Consider the following 6,657-nt stretch of genomic DNA (forward strand, 5'->3'; position numbering starts at 1 on the left):
GCAGCAATTGACTCTCCTCACGTTTCTTTTCAAATACTGTGATGATGCAATAACTAACTACATCGAGTAAAGTTTATCATTTTTTGTGTTGTAATTGTAATTTATTCTGAAGCAATATTCCAATCAGTGTTCTGTAAACTGTTAAGATGTAAACTGTAAATCATCAGATCTGTAGCTATACGCTCCCTTAAAGGGATAGGTCAATCAAAAATAAAAATTCTGTCATCCTTGCCTTACCTTCTAGTTGTTCCGAACCTGTATGAGTTTCTGTCTTCTGTTGAACTAAAAATATATTTTGAATGTCAGTAAACAGACAGCTGACTGTAGCCAGTGAGTTTCATAGTAGGAAAAAAAAAATACTATGGAAGTCACTGGTTACCGTCAACTGTCTGGTTACTGACATTCTTCAAAATTAGGGGTGTAACGGTTCACAAAATTCACGGTTCGGTTCGATACGATACACTGGTGTCACGGTTCGGTTCGGTACGTTTTAGATACAGCAAAAAGAAAAAATTGGCAGATAAATTTCCTTGATTTTTTTTTATGTTTTATTTATTAAAACTAACAAAGTATGATTTTTTTTTTTTTTTTTTTTTACATTGAACAATCTTCTATTGCGTTTTCGTAGCAGCATACTGTATGACCCTTTGAGCGGTACGGTCCCACATATGGGATTTTTATTTCAGTGCCCCTGGGCGTACGGTCCTACATAAGGAATTTCGAACGTTCAGCGACATCACATAACTGCCAGATTCAAACTGTGCTTTCGCGCTCTGGCTGCGAGACGGAAGCGCGCAGCTCTTGTCATATATCACAACTATGCAGTGTTTTCAGCAACATAACGTTTCTTTTCAGATTTCAGACATTTATATACGCATAAGCACCATTAAAACAATATATTTGGAGTTTATAAAATGCACTGATGTCAGACATCAGTGGAAGGAGCAATAACAATCCATTCATATACAATTTGCCGATATTTGTTCATATCAGACACACATAACGGGCCCAAGTAACTACAAAGTTTACTCTATTATTCTTCCAGTTCACCAGCCACTTACTTGCATATATTTCGGGAGAAAATTATGAATTCACCTGCTGTAAATCCGACTGACAGGACTCAGGAAACTGCGGGGCAAACTAAGATGGCGGCGCCCATCTCGCGTTATAGATCAAGATAAAGATCATTTATAAAGGCCATTTATAAAGGATCATTTATTAAAAATGCCATGACAATCAATTTCAAGGGATAGTTAAACCTAAATGATAATTCTATCATCATTGACTTACACTCTAGTTGTTCCAAACCTATATGAGTTTCTTTCTTCTGTTTAGCTAAAAATGATAATATTTTGAAGAATGTCAGTAACCAGACAGTTGACGGTAACCAGTGATTTCCATAGTATTTTTTTTTCCTACTATGAAACTCACTGGCTACAGTCAGCTGTCTGTTTACTGACATTCAAAATATATTTTTAGTTCAACAGAAGAAAGAAACTCATACAGGTTCGGAACAACTAGAAGTTAAGGCAAGGATGACAGAATTTTTATTTTTGATTGACCTATCCCTTTAAGGGAGCGTATAGCTACAAATCTGATGATTTACAGTTTACATCTTAACAGTTTACAGAACACTGATTGGAATATTGCTTCAGAATAAATTACAATTACAACACAAAAAATGATAAACTTTACTCGATGTAGTTAGTTATTGCATCATCACAGTATTTGAAAAGAAACGTGAGGAGAGTCAATTGCTGCGTGAGGAAAGGGAGTCGCCGGCTGCGGAAAGTGAGTCGTTCACTGCGTGAGTCGTTCGCTGCGTGAGGAAAGTGAGTCGCCAGCTGAGGAAATTGAGTCGTTCACTGCGCGAGGAAAGTGAGTCGCCAGCTGAGGAAAGTGAGTCGTTCGCTGCGTGAGGAAAGTGAGTCGCCAGCTGAGGAGAGTCGTGGTCAGCTGCGTGAGGAAAGTGAGTCGTTCGCTGCGTGAGGAAAGTGAGTCGCCAGCTGAGGAAAGTGAGTCGTTCGCTGAGGAGAGTCAGTGGTCAGCTGCGTGAGGAAAGTGAGTCGTTCGCTGCGTGAGTCGTTCGCTGCGTGAGTCGTTCGCTGCGTGAGGAAAGTGAGTCGTTCGCTGCGTGAGGAAAGTGAGTCGTTCGCTGCGTGAGGAAAGTGAGTCGTTCGCTGCGTGAGGAGAGTGTGTATACAGATCATAGACTGTAAAAAAATATGGACGTAGCGTCCGTGACGTCACCCATAGAGTTCTGAACAGCAGTTTTTTTTTTTTTTTTACTTTTTTTTTTTTTATTAAAAAATATACAAGATTACAATACTAATACATGTAAAACACAAAAAAGAAAAAAAAAAAAAAAAATACAGACACAGATAAGTTGCCAGGGTAATAAAGCAACAACAATGCAATATAGGCTATGTAAACCTTAAGAGGACAAAAAGTATGAATAAAGAGAAACAGTTTTCATAGCTTTGGGATTAATAGAGCATTGGATAGTTTCAATATACCTGTCAAGATCATCTCTGAATAGAGAAAAGAGAAGCTTAGAGCCAGTAAATTTTTGTTTATGTATGTGAAACTTAGCCAGTAGGAAACACAAATTAATTATGTAATATTTCCCTATGTTCTCTTTAGAGTAGTCAAATAATCCAAAGAAAACATCTTTAAAACAAAAGGAAAAGTCACTTATAAAATATGACTGAATAAACAATAAAACATCTGACCAAAATTTCTCTGTGTGGGTACATTGCCAAAACAAGTGAATGAAATCTTCCTCAGCAGAGTGACAGAAAGAACAATTCACTTCAATATCTGACTTATATTTCTTAAGAAAGGCTTTGGTCGGGTAACATTTGTGAATTAATTTAAATGTTATTTCTTTAACTTTATTAGTAAGCAGATACTTATGCGGCAAGGACCACACTTTCTCCCACGGTAAATTCTCTACAATATTATTCCAATATGGTGTTATATAAGGAATAGTCATCAACTCTCTCTGGAAGAGGGCTCTGATTTTAGAATTATTTTTATGTTGCTCTACAGAAAAGCACACATTTCCAATCATTGTGTCAGTTAGGTTCAAAGAGTGAGTACATGGCCATGGAAGTGTAGAACCTTGCAACAGAAAAGACACACCGGAAGGAATAGCATTGAAAACAATAGCGTATTCACTAGGAGTTACAGGAATTTTATATTTCTGTAAAAAATCTGAATAATTATAAAGTCTGCCCTGTGAATTAAAAAGCTGTCCAACTAACAGAAGGTCATTTTTGAACCAGTTGTCAAAGAAAAGTGACTTATTTTTGTAGAGAATATCCTTATTGTTCCATACCGGTAAGTAATATCTGTGCGGAGAGAAGTTGTGTTTGTATATCAGGGACCAAGCCAAGAGCATCTGCTTATGGAAATTAGAAAGTTTGACAGGGATCTTTGTAATATTATAGTTACAGAGTAGGAGAAAATTCAGGCCACCAACTTTAGAAAAAATATAGTTAGGGATAATACTCCAAAGAGAGGACGAATTATTAAGGAAATTTTTAAGCCAATTAATCTTAAAAGTATTATTTAAAGTAGTAAAATCTAAAACATCCAACCCCCCTTGTTTTAATGGATTCATCAGTACAGATTTTCTAATAAAATGGGTTTTATTTTTCCAAACAAAATTATTTAACATGCTATCAACCTTTTTTAATGTTCTATTGTTCACCTCCAAGGAAAGAGCTGCATACGTTAGTCTCGACAATCCTTCGGCTTTAGAGAGTAAAATTCTTCCTCTTATCGACAAGTCTCTCTGCAACCAAGAATTTAGTTTCTTTTGGGTTTTCATTACTAGAGGATCGAAATTGAGTTTACATCTTATTTTTTGGTCTTTATTAATTACAATTCCTAAGTATGTAACTTGGTCTTTCACAGGAATATTACATATGGAGGGAGCATTACAGCCTTTAACAGACATCAACTCACATTTGTTAATATTTAAATAGAGACCTGAAGCTCTGGAAAAGAAATCAATCAATCTTAAAGCTAAAGGAATTTGAGAGGCATCATTCAAAAACAAAGTGGTGTCATCAGCCAGCTGGCTAACAATAATTTGTCTATCGTCAATTGTAATACCTTGTAAATTACTACTAGAAATATGCAGAGCTAAGAATTGAGAGGCAAGCAAGAATAAATATGGAGATATAGGACAGCCTTGTCTTACTCCGCGTGACAGATTGAATCTAGGTAAGGTTCCGAATTTTAATTTAATAACACTATTATTATTTATATACAATGTCCTGATGGCTTTACAAAATGAATCTCCAAACCCAAATTTGGTAAGAGCTTGAAATATGAAGTTGTGCTCGAGTGAATCAAAGGCTTTGTAGAAGTCTAAGAAAAGCATGTAACTGTCATTAAGGATAAGATCTTCATAATCCAAGATATCTAGGACTAATCTAATATTATTTGTAATGTGACGTTTTTCCATAAAACCTGACTGTGATTCATCGATAATACAGTTAAGGACGTCTTTAATTCTTTTTGCTAAAATCAGGGCTAAAATTTTGTAATCATTATTTAAGAGGGTTAAATTGGTCTCCAATTTTCTAGACATTCTTTATCTTTATTGGGTTTGGGTATTAAGGTGATAACTCTTTGAGTCATTGTAGGTGGAAGTACTTCTAAATCAAAACTTTCTTCAAATACTTTTAGTAAAAAAGGAGATAAGTTATCAGCAAACATCTTATATAATTCAGAGGTTAAACCATCACAGCCGGGACTTTTATTATTTTTTAGACTCTTAATAGCCTGCATAATTTCTGATAGGGATATATTGTAATCACAAGCTTCTTTGTCCTCTAGAGAAATAACTTTATTTTGATTAATAGATTCAAAAAAGGATTTGGCTGAATTTTCACAATATCTTGATGTATATAAATTACTATAGAATTTAGAGCAAAAAGAAGCTATGTCCTTAGGATTATCGAGAACTTTGTCATTTGTACGGAGACGATCAATAGAAGCGTTCACAGCATTGGATCTTTCCAACCTAAAAAAATAGGCTGAATTCTGCTCTCCTTCTTCCAGCCATTTTTTCCTTGATCTAACATAGGCTCCTTTAGCTTTGGATCTATACATGTCGTCTAATTTATTTTGTAGATTGGAATATTCAACACTTTGAACGTCTGTCAGTGGTTCCTTAAATGATAAAGCAGAAAGTTGTGAAAGAACTTCATCCTCTATTAATCTTTTTTGCTTTGCCATCTCACTTCCAAATTTTCTTAAGAATTTACCCAATTCATATTTTAAAAGCTCCCAATTACGTCCATAATTATTTTGTGATTTAGCCCTTTCCCAGTAAATTTGGATTAGTTCAATAATCTGTTGCTTGACCTTTTCGTATTTAAGAAGGGAGTTATTTAATTTCCAGAGCAACGGTTTGGAGGTAGGAATTGTTTTTTGCGATAAATTAACTACCATATAAATAGCATTGTGATCAGTCAGTGGGCTGTTGCTAATATTAATAGAGATATTATTAATACTTAATGTTTTCGAAATCAACCAATAATCAATTCTTGATCGCCTTGAACGGTCTTTGTTACTCCAGGTATACTGCATTACATCCGGATACATTTCTCTCCAGATGTCAACCAAGTCAAATTTATCCATAAATGCTACAAGATTTGAATTTGGAGAAACTGCTTTCCTTGGAGGGTACCTATCTAGCATGTTATTCATTGTTATGTTAAAATCACCTCCTAAAATCAGAAAGGCAGTAGGATATTTACCTAATGCATATGAGAGTTTTTGATCTAGCGTGTTAAAGAAATCAGTTTTCTGCAACAGAATTGTATCCATAGATGTTGACAATAATTAAAATAAACTGATTGATGACAATTATCATTAGTAAGAAGTGTCCTGAAGGATCAATACTGGTTTCCAGAATATTACCATTAAAATTATACCTCATTATCCCTACTCCGGCAGAATGTTCTGACCCATGTGATAGCCAAATTTCATTGCCCCACTGTGACCTCCAAAATTTGGTATCTTTAGATGTAGAGTGACTTTCCTGAAAAAAACAGAAGTCTACTTTGTGCCTCTTAGAAAAAAGAAATAAAGCCTTCCTTTTGACGTTGTTTTTCAAACCCCTGGCATTTAAAGAAAATAGAGACAAAGACATAAAAAAGAAAACAAGAGTATCCGATACCTAACGAACAAGGTACAGAACAGGATATCAATTAGAACAGAAGAAACTTCTCTAGAATAATACGAAAAAAAAGCAACAGATCGCCTGACTCTGCAATACAAAAGAACAATAGTAAGTCATGCACAAGTCTTTCTCCCTTATCTTCCCATTTATATTTTGTTTGTTTATTTACACTTTCGTTCCTCTATCAGACATTCAGTTTGTGGATTCTTCTTCAGAACGAGTATATGGTCGGCTGAAAACGTAACTTAAAATGGAAATATTCCATTATGATCGTTGTCATTAATGCATTGGTCCCAAAATAAAAATAAAATTATAAGATCCATCATGTAAAAAAGAACAGTGATGCTAGATCAAAGTCTATCCATCATGTCTGAGAAAAACAAAACAAAACAACAACAACAACAACAACAACAAAAAACCTGGAGCAGTTCGTGCCTACCCGTGAGTGCCAAAAG

Source organism: Chanodichthys erythropterus, chromosome 11 (genome assembly GCF_024489055.1).
Source record: "Chanodichthys erythropterus isolate Z2021 chromosome 11, ASM2448905v1, whole genome shotgun sequence".
Taxonomy (NCBI): domain Eukaryota; kingdom Metazoa; phylum Chordata; class Actinopteri; order Cypriniformes; family Xenocyprididae; genus Chanodichthys; species Chanodichthys erythropterus.